Source organism: Cryptomeria japonica, chromosome 10, assembly GCF_030272615.1.
Source record: "Cryptomeria japonica chromosome 10, Sugi_1.0, whole genome shotgun sequence".
In the NCBI taxonomy this organism is placed as follows: Eukaryota; Viridiplantae; Streptophyta; class Pinopsida; order Cupressales; family Cupressaceae; genus Cryptomeria; species Cryptomeria japonica.
This window is the reverse complement of record NC_081414.1, coordinates 170748200-170763212: the sequence shown is the minus strand read 5'-3', so window position 1 is coordinate 170763212 and position 15013 is coordinate 170748200.

The following is a 15013-nucleotide window of genomic DNA, read 5'->3' as shown; positions in this document are numbered from 1 at the left end:
AACCCTATTGGTACCTGAGGAGTTCTAACATGCGAGTCGGGTTTTGAAGCATGATTTATATGTTGGGAAAAACTTGTATATCAAAAAAAAATATTCATCAGGTTTTGAAACCTGATGAGCAACTCCGAGTAAGCCAAAACATAAAAAATGTGTTTATGAAGTTTTTAAACCTGGTGAACAAATTTAATATTGGGTAAAATTTGAAACCCGGTCGACACTTTATTCATGTTGATCAAGTTTTAAACCCCTATCAACACATGGAGTTTAGTATTTGGCATAACTTTGGGAAGGTTTGCATTGTTGGCCAAGATTCAAAATCTAACCAACTCTTCAACCATGTTGGTCGAGCTCTGAACCATGGCCATCATAAAAGGTAAACAAGGAATTTAGTGTTAGGCAGGACTCATACCACGACCAAAAAAATATACATGTTGGTTGAGGTGTGATCCCTACCTAACATGATATATTTTGTGTGAATCAAAAGCCAAAACATAAGTCACAAATTGTTGGGTTGGACTTGTATCCCTACCAACACTATAAAATATGTTGATTCGGATGCAAGCCTCGCTCAACACTATGTTGGAGAAAATACAACCCAAAATATGATTTGAGTTTATAAACTTGAATCACTCCATAAAGGATCAGGTGAAGTTTGGTTTTATAAGCTCGAATCACATCTCAAACAAGGGTGTAATAAAAATGAAACCCTAGATGACAAAAAATAATGAAAAATGAAAGAGAAACAAAATACCTAACAAGAAGAATGAGAAGAGAATCCTTAGGCATGAACGAAGCACAGGGGGGTGTTGAAGAGAGAAAAGCTTAGGAGGATAAAATGAAAACAAAATGACCAAAAAAAAAATGACATAAAAGGCATATAAGAAGATTTTGAACACAAAACAAAAACCTAAATGTGAAATTATTAATGACCAATACGTGCACTTCAGGTTTTGAAATGTGAAGTGCAACTACTAAGTGCACTTCAAGTTTCAAACCCTGAAGTAAAAAATTTTGCAAAGATTGAAAGACTTATAATTCGATTTTTAAAATCCAAATTACAAGAAAAGACTCAGAATGTGTAATGTTGTGTTCTAGACCCAAAATTACAATTCATTGAGAAAAAGGCTAACTTTAAAAATAAAACATAAATGTTAAAAAATGAAAACTAAAGGTGAAAAACATGATCTTTGAGGCAACAACTAAAAGGACTAAATGTGAATCAAAAATTGCCTTAGAGGTTTCAGACCATAAAATAGGAAAATTTTGATGGGGGTTATCCTCAATATAACGGTTGGCTCTGACTATGGAACGTTCTTCAGTCATTATTTCAAATGACCAAAGGAAGTAGAAATCTTAGGTCTCTAAGTGCCTTCATCTATCTTATGGGCCCAGAGTCAGGTGACAAAAGACAGAAAACTATACACATATGTACAAACCTCCCTGTCACTTTACTGAAAGAAAAGCTTAAGGTGTTGTCCAATGTGGGGTAGCAAAAAGGTACCCCATCTTGATATGCATGAAGATAACTATTTTCACCATGGATTCGATAAATTATAAAAGGCCCAGCCCATAGAAAAACAAAAATTTCTTATGCATTCCTTTGGGTTCTCTCCTTTTGTCCCATAAGAGGACTTGATCTCCAAATTTGAAGATCTGAGACTTTTTCTTCTTGTCAAACATTTTTGTGACTCGATTATGATGTTCTACACTTTGGTCTACCACTTTCATGCACTTCTTCTCTAGCTCTTAAAGGAACATGATGCGCAAGTGTCCAAAGAACTATCATAAGTCTCGTCTTCAACTGCTTTAGCCAATTTCACTGCAGCTAGTTCTAATGAAATAGGAATTTCTACATTCAAGCCATAGAGGATTTGAAATAGGGACATAGCATTTTCTCTTTGGGGCTGATACGGTCTACCCACAATGCATCAAACAATGCTTTATGTCATGACCATTGGTTCTCATCTACCAATTTCTTGATTATGGTCACCAAGTTTTTGTTGTTGGATTTTGCTTGACCATTGTCTTGTGTCTAGTAGTCTAATGAATGGGAAAGGATAATCCTATACTCAAATCATAACCTATAGGCTATCTCATATGATGAGAAATAAGTCGCATCGTCGGCTACTATCTTATCTGGGACATTGGAAACCTGCAAATGTTGTTTTCTTTTATGAAATTACATGCCACTTTAGATGTGGCATGTTTAATATAGGTATGGCCTCCACCCACTTTGTGAAGTGATCTATGGTTGTGAGGACATAATTGTGACAAGAACTTTATAATGGATTCACTAGACCAATGAAGACAAGACCCTATTGCTGAAATGGTTCTTCAATCACCACTAGTTTTAGTGGTAATGTTACAAGCTTAATCTTTCCAACAAACTGTTGACACAATTCGCACTTACTAACCCAATCATATGCATCCTAAAAGAGGGTAGGCCAATAATATTTTGCTCACAAAATCTTGTGATTAGTTATAGGTTCTGAGAAATTCCCACCACAAGCCAAATTGTGGAATGATTCCAACAAGTTAACCTATCGAGCTTTTTCCACACAACTCAAAAAGGTGCCATTAATTCTTTATTTGTGCAAACCATTATTTCAAAGTACATAATTTGCAGACCTAAGCTTGAGTTTCCTCTTTGTTGGATATTGTTGAGAAGTTTATTGTAATAATGTTTTGTCATTGATGTCAACATATTCTTCTATGTGTTTCAGTGATGCAGTCAGATTATATGAGTTGGTTTGGTCAGTATGTTGTAGATGAGCTATTGTGGTTTAATGGGTTTTGAGGTGCTTATCTCGAGTTGATTCAGCTAAATTTTTAGTGGTTTTCATGGTGATTTGATCGATTTGTGAGGTCCGGTAATATGGTTGTTTTTCAGTTGTTCATGTTATTCAGTATTCTGGTTTTGTGCTCCGCATTGCTCCAGAATTGCAATATCTTTGTGTGCAGATTTGGCAGAGTGTTTGGGATGTTTAGGTGTATCCTCAATTCTAATGGTTCATGATTTGGAGGTCTACAAGTGAATCTTTCAGGTTGATAGTCAGTTATGTTGGTGTTCTTGGGCTCTGATAATGAGATGATGATGATGATTCTATTAATTTGTCATGTTGTGGTAGTTGTTGTGGTGATTAATGTTGCTTGTGGATGTTCCTAAATCATGTTCTATCTATTTTGTTGGTGTGCATTGATCGTTGTGGGCGTTATTGATCATTTTATTGATCCGGTGGTGTTCTTCATATTATGCAACATTTATAGAGTTGTAGTGTGTTGTGGATGATCGAGGTATAAGTATTGGAGGTGTTTCATATTTGCGATGTTGATTTGGGTCCAGACTATGTCTTAGACGACATTTTTTTGGTCTGTATGTTTTATTGTAGTATGTGAGGTTACTATTTTCTAATTTGTATTGAGGGTTTAGCCGACCTTGAAATATAGGTTGATAATTTTGTATATATACATGTAATATTTATTTGAGAGATGTATGTGTGTGTGTGTGAATATTTTATTGATCACTTAGTGGAAAAGGAAAAGAGTTGATAAGTGCGAAACAGTGTGCAAAAGTGTATGTGTAGAGTTTGAGTATATGTGCTTAACCAGAACTGTAATCAAGCATTATGAAATGTTATTTTCTCAATTCATGTAATCTGGATTGTTGTCTGAATCTTTGTAAGATAGTGAGTCTTCCCCAAGGTTGTATCCATTTATAGTTTGAGCAGTGAGCTCTAGGCAGTGATCCTAAATGCATGTGCATTCCCCATTGTAATATTTCACTTACTCCAAGCAGGGTATTATTTCATTGTGGGTAGGCTCCCACTATGGTTTTTCCCTTAATCAGGTTAACCATTTCAAAATCTTGGTGTTAATTTGTGCTTTAACTGTTAATTATCCAATCTCAATTTAAGTTTTTGTTGTGCAAAGTTTTTGTACAAACTGATTTACCCCCCCCCCCCTCAGTTTGTTGCATTGTTGCGAGATCCTCTAGAAGGATCTTGGTCGCTTCAGGAGATCCAAGATGGTAACCTTTTCTTTTAAGAAGGATAGTTTGAGATTTGATGGAATGAATTATACTTTATGGAAGAACCAGATGGAATGTCATTTGAGATGCATCGGTAAAGACTATTGGAAGATTACTAAGAATGTATATAATGTTCCTCAGAATGGTCATGTCACTCCTGATGAAATTAAGGATGATAAATTCAATATTAGAGCTAAGCAAGCATTTTTGAGTGCTTTGACAGATTCTGAGATGACTAATGTGATGGATTTGTAGACTACTCATGAGATGTGGAAGAAGCTAGAGACTTTGTATGAAGGTGATAATCATGTTAAAGTTGCTAAGTTGTAGAGTTTAAAGGGAAAGTTGAAGATGGGAGAAGATGAGAACATTACCTCATTTATGCAGAGGGTGAACAAGCTTGTATTGAATATCAGATGTGTCAGTGGAGTATTGGAAGAATCTGAGATTGTGACTAAACCGTTGAGATCACTGCCTCCTGCTTACAAGAACAAAGCTATTGTTATTGAAGACATCTGGACTGTGACACATGTGACCAGAGATATGTTGATTGGAAAGTGTAGCATCCTAAATTGCGTTTAGTGTATTTATGACACTTACGCATGGTGCCCGATGCATTAATGACAAACTCCATGATCAAAATTTTGCTATTTTGGCATCATGGGCTCGAATGGCAAAGTGCCTTTGTACGCCTCAAAACCCCCTTTGGGTTTATCTTTGTTCGAATGACAACGCGATGCATGGAGATCCTCGCACTCTGCTAACATCTTGATAAACATACGGAATCTCAAATCTAGCAGATACTCGGATGTTGGTCAATGCTTGTCTTTTGGCTTGTGTTTTGCTGTAATGGCTCTCTACGCATTCTTTGGGTTTAAAAACTCTTCCAAGCTCATTTGGATGGGTTCCCATCTTGAGTCCTTGGTTCTCATATTGTACTATTGTTCTCTACTCTCTTGGACACATTTCTTTCAATATCTAACTGCAACTATTGCATAGCAAATTTCACCAACAATCACATATCAAGGGCTTTGTCACGCTCACATCTCACAAAAAGAGTGGTTTGGCTACACGCTTTTCTCTCTCTTTATCTTCTATCATTGCATGCAATATATCTTTCATATTTTGATTGTATCTATTATCTAGTTGCATTCATCTTTCCAATTTATCAACTTTACATTATATGCAATAGGTGTTTGCTTCCTTTAAGCGGAGTATAGTTTCTATTTCCATCTTTCTAATTTACCAAGTTACCAATTTATTTATTTTTCCAATCTATCTATATGGTTTTCTATGGTAGTGGAAACACCTAAGAGGGGGTCTGACTGAGGCAGGCCCCTATACAGCCCCCAAAAATTTTATTGTCCCAGTGTGCGCAGGTGGCAAATAGGTCTCACGTGTTGGTAAGTGTGCATAGAATTCTTTCTGGGATTTTATATTCCCGAGTCATATAGATGACAACGCATTGTGTCTGCTCCTCGCACTGAAGTCCAAGACCTGAGAGAGCCTCATTTTTTAGGTATATTCCTCTTTTAATTCTTTTTTGTTCTATAAAACTAGTTTTATTTATTTCATTGTTTTGGCGTCATAAATTTATTATTTACTTCCATATAGTCTTTTGTTTAGTTTTGTTATCCCCTGGCTCATCTTAGCGCCTATTTGAAGAGGTAGAAGTGGATTGGTTTGTCCTCTAAGATTCATCATCTTGGAGGGGACAAATCTCCTCCCCTACATTTTGGTGAACCCGATGTGAATGCTTAATGTCAGATCTTTTCCTCTTAGAGTTTGATACCTTTGATAAGGCATTCTCTAAGGATGAATTTGGTATGTTGGATGAAGTTTTCAATGATTTTACCAAAACACCTCAGTCCAAAAGAGATGTAAAGGGAAATTCATCCTCTACGACATCCTCTTTCAAAGGTGAATAGTCTATGAATGTTATTGTTTTCTCCATGGCTCCGCAAAGGCCAAAGAGACCTTACATCCATGTGACTGTAGCAAGTCCTTCTCCTAATAAAGTTAAAACCATTAATGGGAAACCTTTCAACGGAGAAACTTTCGACTTGTACGCTAGATTCATGCAATCCAAGCAATCTTCTCATGATATTATTTCTCACACATACAATACTCAAAAGAGAAAACAAGTTCTTGAAAACAAGCAAGCTTCTTTACCTTCTCCTCAACCTATCCTTCCTAAGGAACCTTTGTCAGTGGATAAGCGACTTAGTGACTATGATCTCGTCGAGCAACTTAAGGTTACTCCGGCTAAAATCTCAATATGGGATTTGCTTCCAACTTCTTTGGTCTACCAAGGTATATTGCAGGAAGCCTTGCAAAAGATCTTGCTACCCTCTTCTGTGAGACCAGTGGACGTCAATTTGTTGATGGATCATATTTGTGCAGATTCTTTGAATATTACTTTTTATCTGCATGAACTTTCACCTCCCGCAGTAAGAAATTTACCAAATCCTTTAATGATTATTGTTCATGTAAATGATGTTGGTATTAGATGGACACTTGTTGATATGGGTTCTGCATTAAATGTTTGTAGTTTAGACTTGTTGCCAAAAATCAAGGTGGACCCAAATTCTTTGGTAGCCTCCTCCTTGTTCATTTGAGGATTTGATAGTTTAGTGGTAAAATTGTTGTAGGGATTGTCATACTGTCCTTGAAGGTCAGACCTGTCACTATCATGATCCTTGTGCATGTGATGCTAGGCCCTTTGTCATATAACCTCCTTTTAGGTAGACCATGGCTTCATGCTTTGGGAGTTGTTTCATCTACACTTCATGGATCTATGAAGTTTGTAGCTAACAATCAACTTGTCACAATTAAGGCTGATACTGAGGCTATGCAGTTATGTCAAATAGCAGTAGTTGGTCAAGCCTCTGTTGCACCTTCATTTCAAAACTATGTACCCACTTTGTCTTCTTCAGTAACAACTTCTATCTTTTTCTCCTCTTCTAAAAAGGAGGAACAGAAGAAGGAAGAAGTGATTAAAATGCAAGATGTTGTCAAAGAGAGATCATCTAAGGAGCAGGATTCTTTGAAAGAAAAATCCCCAAAGGCATATCCTCCTAGAGTGCGAACGTTGGAGTCTACTTTTGATAAATCCTCTCCAGTTAAGTCACCCTCGCCGTCAAAGATGAATGTGTGCTTAGGTGATGATTGGGGTTCTTTGGACTTCACCGACTCTCATGTTGGTAAGTATAAAGTAAATCTTGTCCATCTAAGTTCTCCCAAGGTCTCATTCACCCCGGATACAAAAGATGATTATGCATCCATAAATTCAATTGATGCTTATCATGTTAATCAACTTTTCTATACAAAACCACCATCATTCAACGAATTGCAAAAAAAGTATGGTCCTAGATATAAGCTCGTATCTCAGCTTGGCTATGATGGAAAGGGTTGTGGATCTAATGGACAAGGTATTCTAATTCCTTTAGAATCCAAACCTCATCATGACAACACTAGACTGGGATATTGTCATATAGGTCAAAAGGAGAAACCATGGTTAATTATTAACATGATTTCAGTCAATCCCCTTCTTCTCAAGCTTGTTCATCTAGAACTCATTGATAGTGATGCATCATTTAACAAAATTCCCTTAGACCTTTTTCCTTTGGAAGAATCCTTAAAGTAATTTCTAGGTGCATATGATGAGCTACCCTCTTATCATCACAAAATTTGATTCCCTTACTGTCTGAATACCCAAGAATATTTTGGGGAATTTATTGTGTAGGGGGGACCTTTATCTCGCAATGAAGAAAAAATATCCACATCTCACCTAGAAGACCACAGTGCACTCCTTAGTGGGGAGACTACTAACATCATCATGAGTGATAAGACTCCTGACAAAGCTATCAAGGTTAGGAAGTGCTTATCTCTGGAGGAATTCAAAGAATATTCTAATATTTTACATCAATTTCCTAATATCTTTGCTTGGTCTTATGAATATATGCTTGGAATTGATGACTCAATTGTAATGCACAACATTGTGCTTAATCCAAATGCTAAGCCAGTGAAACAAAAGATTTAAAAGATGAATCCCAAGGTGACCTTATTCGTCAAGAATGAGATAGAGAAGCTCTTAAAAGCTGGCTTTATCCATCCCATCGACTATTCACCTTGGATATCAAACATTGTCCCGGTAAGTAAACCCGATGGTTGGATTTGCATCTGCATTGACTTTCAAGATGTGAACAAAGCTTCCCTCAAGGATAATTTTCCATTCATGAATATTGACATGATCATGGACTCAACCGCGGGTTATGCCTTGCTTTCTTTCATGGATGGCTTCTCAGGTTACAATCAAATTCATATCAACCTGGAAGATCAGTATAAAAATACTTTCATGACCCCCTGGGGGACTTTTTGTTATGTCATCATGCCATTTGGGTTGAAAAATGCAGAAGCAACCTATCAACGAGCCATGACCTTGATATTCCATGATTTCATCCATAAGATCTTAGAACATTATGTCGATGATATCTTGGTAAAGTCTTTAGTGTGTAAAATGCATATCGAGAATCTTCATCAGGTCTTTGAAAGGCTTTGGTTGTATAAGATGAGACTAAATCCCCTCAAGTGTGTCTTCGATGTTGACACTAGGAAACTTTAGGGATTAATTGTCTCCCACTGAGGAATCGAAATAGATACAGACAAAATTGATGCTATTGTGAACATGCATCCACCTAATAATATCTCTTAGCTTCGTAGTCTGTAAGGGAATATTCAGGCCATTCGCCAATTTGTGGCACAGTTGGCTAATCATACTCTCCCCTTTACTCATCTACTGAAGAAGGATACCCATTTCAAGTGGAATGAAGAATGTCAAGAGGATTTCAATACTATCAAGGATTACTTAGCTAATCCTCCTATCCTCATGCTAGCCATGTCTGATAGACCTTTCCTCCTATACATATCTACCACATCTCACGTGCTAGCAGCCTTGTTATCTTAGCATGATGATGAAGGTCTAGAAAGAGAAGTGCATTACGTTAATTGTACTTTGATAGAATACGAAACTAGATATTCTGATGTAGAAGAGAAATGTTTAGCTCTTGTCTTTGTGACTCAAAAGTTGACATTACATCCTTCATGCAGAGATGTGGTTCATTGCTAAGAATGATGTCCTTAAGCATCTCTTCACAAAGTCTGATCTCTCAAGAAGGCTGGCCAAGTGGGTGATGTTGCTCTCTGAATTTGACTTGAAGTTCGTAACTCAAAAGTCAATCAAAGGGTAGGTCATTGTTGATCAGTTGGTCGATCCCCCCTCAGAGAAATTCTTTCCTACTTTGGACCTTTTTCCTGATGAAGATGTGTTGGTCATTAATCATGACTCTGTGTGGGACATTTATTTTGACGGATCGAGGTGTCAGACCGGCTCGAGAGCGGGTGTAGTCTTTGTTTCACCTGAAGGAAAATCGGTCCCTCTCTTAATATGTTTGGAATTTCATTATACCAACAACATCACTGAGTATCAAGCTTGCTTGTAGGGCTCTGTGTCACGATTTCTATGGGTGTGAAGAACCTCCGCATCCATGGAGATTCAAAACTTATCATAAACCAAGTTATGATTGCTTATCGTGTTAAGCGGTTGAAGTTATCTCAGTATAAATATTTAGTGTTAACTATACTGAAACAATTCACCACTTACATGATCAATAGTGTTTCACAGAGAGAAAATTGTCATGCGGATGCAATGGCAAGCATCACTTCTCTTGTAGGCCCAAAATTTGGTTAGGATGAATATCGCTTCATAGTATAAGTCCTCTACTCTCCAGACGTATCTGATCAAACCCAATTCGATAATCTCATGTATGCCCATGTTGATTAAGAAGAATGGTTTGCACACATTTTCAATTATCTCAAGACCAGAAGATTTCCTGATGATGCTAGTAAAAGCTCACACGTGCGGATTTGGAAGCTAGTTGCTCGTCACATTCTCTTATCTAATGTTCTTTATAGGAGATCATATAATGGTCTTCTTTTTCATTTTTTAACAAAAGTTGAAATCCCCCTTTCCCTTCAAGAGGCTCATTCCACTTTGGAGGTGGGCATTTTGGGGTCAAATATGTGATCCATAAATTAATCCACATGGGGTAATATTAGCAAATAATGGAACAAGATTCTTTTTCTTTTGTCAAGAAGTGCCCCCAATGTCAACAACACAGCAATCTGACTCAATCTCCTATGTAGGAACTTTGTAGTTAGGTTTCTCCATGGCCTTTCTAGACATGGGGATTTCATAACATCGGTAAAATATCCCCCCTTTGTCTAAGGGTCATGTCTTTATCATTACCATTACATATTATTTCATGAAGTTGGTCAAAGCCATCTCACTGAGATCGACTACTACCGATATGATATGTGGCTTTATTATGGATAGTATTATTTCTTGCTTTAGTTTACCTACTACTCTTGTCTTTGATAATGGTACATCATTTAAGAACAAGGAGGTTAAGAAGTTTCTTGAAAATTTCTGTATTCAACATCGTTTCTCTACACCTTACTATCCTCAATCCAACGGTCAAGTGGAAACATCTAACAAGACCGTCGAGCAAATCTTATGTAAGACCGTTACCGAACATGGTAAGGACTGGAATGTGCAATTAGTATATGTTTTATGGGCCTATCACATGAGTGTTTGTACGGCTACAGGAACAATGCCTTTATTAATTCATCCATGAGTGTGATGCGATACATGTACATTGATTTGATATTAGACATTGCACACACACACTCATGGATGATAAAAAACATGTGATGTTGTCATATATGTCTCTGAATTACATAAATACATTTGTGTATATACATCAAAAAATGTTGTACATATACTCAGTCAAAACTGTCTCATGACCCCTCTGGTGGGTGGGTCCCTAAGGTCGTTGGCATTGGAGGATCCTGACCTCTGCAAGGGGGATATCTCACTGAAGTGGATTGTGATCCCATGGAAGCGGTGCTCTGTGATCGCAGGCCCCTTAGCTCCCCCTTGTAGCTCTGCTACGGCCTCTTGTTGCGTCATCAACTCCTCCCATGCTATCATCTCTCACTGTCATGACGCCTCCAGATCGGCCATCAACTAACACACTCGAGGGTGGTCCAAGTGACTTGTGGCACCCTGCTAGGCGGCATCAACCTATCAACAGAGGCCATCGACCCAACTTTGTAGAGCATCATGTGCCCTCTTAGCACTCTTGGCTCGCATCACTACCTAGTCTCTCTCTCCAAGGACAGTACGAACCTCCAATAGGGCCTGGTCCTATTGCCCTGTCATGGTGACCAGTAGTTGTGTTGCCCCCTGCACCAGCTCCACCCGATCCTCCTCATATGTTGTCCATAGTCATGCAATAGGATCAAATAGTTGTGCATGTCTCCCATCTATCTAGAGGGGTCAATAAGTGTCTAGCACAGGACCTCAGATTTGTACATTGGGCATGATCTCTATGAGCACCTGGTGGATAAAGCTTAGTCACTCGGCAATGCCCTCTGCAAAAACAAAACATTTCTACATCAGCATCCATAGTATCTAAAATCTCTAAATATATACAAGTGTGTAAACATGTGTGCAACAAACAACTAAAGTACATCAATAGAAATCAAAGCACATACCAGGATCACCCCTCTACCAGTTTGGGTCACACGGAGGCACCCCGTTGGTGGATCCCTCTACGACTGATGTTGTTGTTGTTGGTCATGCTGGTGGTGTAGAAGGTGGTACAACTAGTGATGGTGGGAACCTCCTAGTGGCAAGAATGGGTCTATCTAGGCTCGAGCTCCCCACCTGTTGTCTCTATCCTGGCCTCTCACCCTCATCACTTGAGGAGGCTTGGTCATCAATGTCACCTCCTAGAGCTCCAACATCTCCTCCCTATGCATCTAGTGGGAAGATCAGTGTTGGACCTTCTCTGCCCCACCAATCTATAAAATTTGTTGTGACTCTGACATCATCTATGTCCAGCTACGGTGCGATGTCATCATTGTCACCACCCTCGAAACTGTCTAGTACATATCTAAGGGTAGGGAAAGGCACGTCCTGCAACCGTAATGTGCTCCTGGCCGATCATGTGTATGTGGGTATGATGGAAGGGATGGTTTGTACCTATCCAAACTATTGTATGCATTGATGCTAGTAGTAGGGCATGATGACATGATCCTAGCAGCCGAGTAGGAAGCAGTCTCACTGCATCCGAGGGAGATGTGTGTCATTTGTAACCCAGACCCCGATATCTCAGTACGGCTGGAAAACAACATCCTCGATCCTGAGCTCATCCAAGCTGACCCTCTAGAACATCAGGTCTATTACACCATAATGGGTATGCATGTGCTCGCAGCATGTCTAATGACATGGGCATTGGAAACCCAACTGGCCACCTATAGGTGATATTCTCAAATGCCTAGACCTATAGAAGGGTGCATGTGGTGAGGCTCTGGTACTCATGGTGCATGTACCTAGAGAGCTCATAGTAGAGGTGGTTTAGCATGCTACGACCCCATGTGTATAATGTCTGCCTCTGCTCCATCTCATGTGTCAGAGGTATGAACCTTGTAGTCAGCTTTGAGCCTCAATCATCTATCAGCATCTGTCTTGCCATGTCGCTATCATAATGTGTCATACCAAGGGAATCGACACTTTTCGATGGCTCAACGCTCGCAGGTATACATGCCTTGTGGATTCGATCCTCCACCCTAGGGCCAACTCTTGTTGTTCGCCCAGCTCCGTAGTGGATAGTATAGTCGGTGACACCCGCTCCCCTCAAATTGGAAGTCAAAGGATATGATACACATCGATCAAAGTCACCGTCATCTCCCCCATTGGCAGATGGAATGACATGGTGTTTGCATCCCGTCTCTCCATCAATTCCTGTAGCATCGGAGCATGGAAATCAAACTCAAGTAGCGTAAATATCCACCATAGACCTACTCTTTAGAGCAATCGTCTATCGGTTTCTTACAACTCCTTCGCTTGATCATGCAAAGTCTGCAACAGATGTCCTAAGGTGTGCTCACGCATCTCAAGAAATGTCTACACATAGCAACAACATTCTATCAATCTCCCTCTTTATTTCTTTACTGATGTTTGCACACCCATAAGACGTATGCGCATCTTATGGATGGCAGTGCCCAAAATGGATGCTAGTGCATCGTTCGAACAAACGCACCTGTCTGTCAAAGATAATGGTGCATTGTCCAGAAGACAACGCATCCCTTAGATGCCTATGCAACCATCCAAACTAAAATCCTAAAAACATGCATAAAATGACAAAATAAAATGAGTTTCAAACCGTACCTGGTCAAGCTCATCGCCCTGCTTGACGATGGACCGCAACTCCTTGATCCTACTACCTTGATGCTCTCATATATGTGGCATTTTCGCTTAGACTCTCTTAGAATCTTAGCTCAAATGCCCACAATGAATAGTGAAAATGACCCTTATCAAGGCCCATCTTCGAGTATATAGCCTAAATTTGGCCAAAAATAATTCTTCCTCATTTTGGGATGCTTTTGGCTCCTTTTCCTTCTTGTTTTCCCCACCTCGCTAGGGGAAAAACTTGAGGGGGCATATACTCACCTTTATCATTTTTTTCCTTTCTATCCATACTAACGCTCCTTAAGCATTCTTCTCGCCGAATTAGATTTCTTTGTCTTTCATGCTGACAAATTTTCAAGTTTTGCAGTATTGAATAAGTAATGTCGAATACTGTGGTTCCTTGTGGATTTCGTGGGCATCATATGTGATCACCATTTCGACCTTTACGACTCCTACAATATCCTTTTTGGGCTAAGTATTTGTTGCACTTACTACATTTATTACACTACATGAGCTTAATGAATAAATCTTTCTAAACTACTTTAGTGCGACTAATCCCTTGAGTCGATCAATCCACTAAAGTGGGGGCAAAATGTAGTGTCCTAAATTGCATCCAGTGCATTTATGACACTTACGCATGGTGCCTGATTCATTAATGAAAAACTCCATGATCAAAATTTTTCTATTTTGGCATCATGGGCTCAAAAGGCAAAGTGCCTTTGTACGCCTCAAAACCCCCTTTAGGTTTATCTTTGGTCGGACGACAGCATGATGCATGGACGTCCTCGCATCACGCTAGCATCCCAATATACATATGGAATCTCGAATCTAGCAAAGATTCAGATGCTAACTGACACGTGTCTTTTGGCTCGCGTTTTTCCATAATGACTCTTCGTGCCTTCTTCGAGTTTAAAAACTCTTCCAAGCTCATTTGGAGGGGTTCTCATCTTGGTTTCTTGGCTCTCATATTGCACTATTGTTCTCTACTCTCTTGGACACATTTCTTCCAATATCTAGCTGCAACTATTGCGTAGTAAATTTCACCAACAATCACATACCAAGGGCTTTGTCATGCTCACATCTCAAATAAAGAGGGTTTTGGCTACATGCTTTGCTTTCTCTTTATCTTCTATCATTGCATACAATATATATTTAATATTTTGATTGTATCTATTATCTATTTGCATTCATCTTTCCAATTTATCAATTTTACATTATATGCAATAGGAGTTTGCTTCCTTTAAGCGGAGTATAGTTTCTATTTGCATCTTTCCAATTGACCAAGTTACCAATTTATTTATTTTTCCAATCTATCTATTTGGTTGTCTGTGGTGGTGGAAACACCTAAGCGAGGGTTTGACTGAGGTAGGCCCCTATACGATTCCCAACATTTTTCTTGTCTCAGTGTGTAAAGGTGGCAAATAGGTCTCACATGTTGGGAAGTGTGCATAGAAGTATTTTTGGGATTATTTGTTTGCGGGTCGTACAAACGATAGCGTGTTGCGTTGGTGTCTATGTCCCGCGTTAAAGTCTAGGACCCGAGAGCGCCTCGTTTAAAAGGTATATTCCTCTTTTAATTCTTTTTTGTTCTATAAAACTAGTTTTTTGTATTTCATTGTTTTTGCATCATAAATTTATTATTTACTTCCATATACTATTTGGTTTAGTTT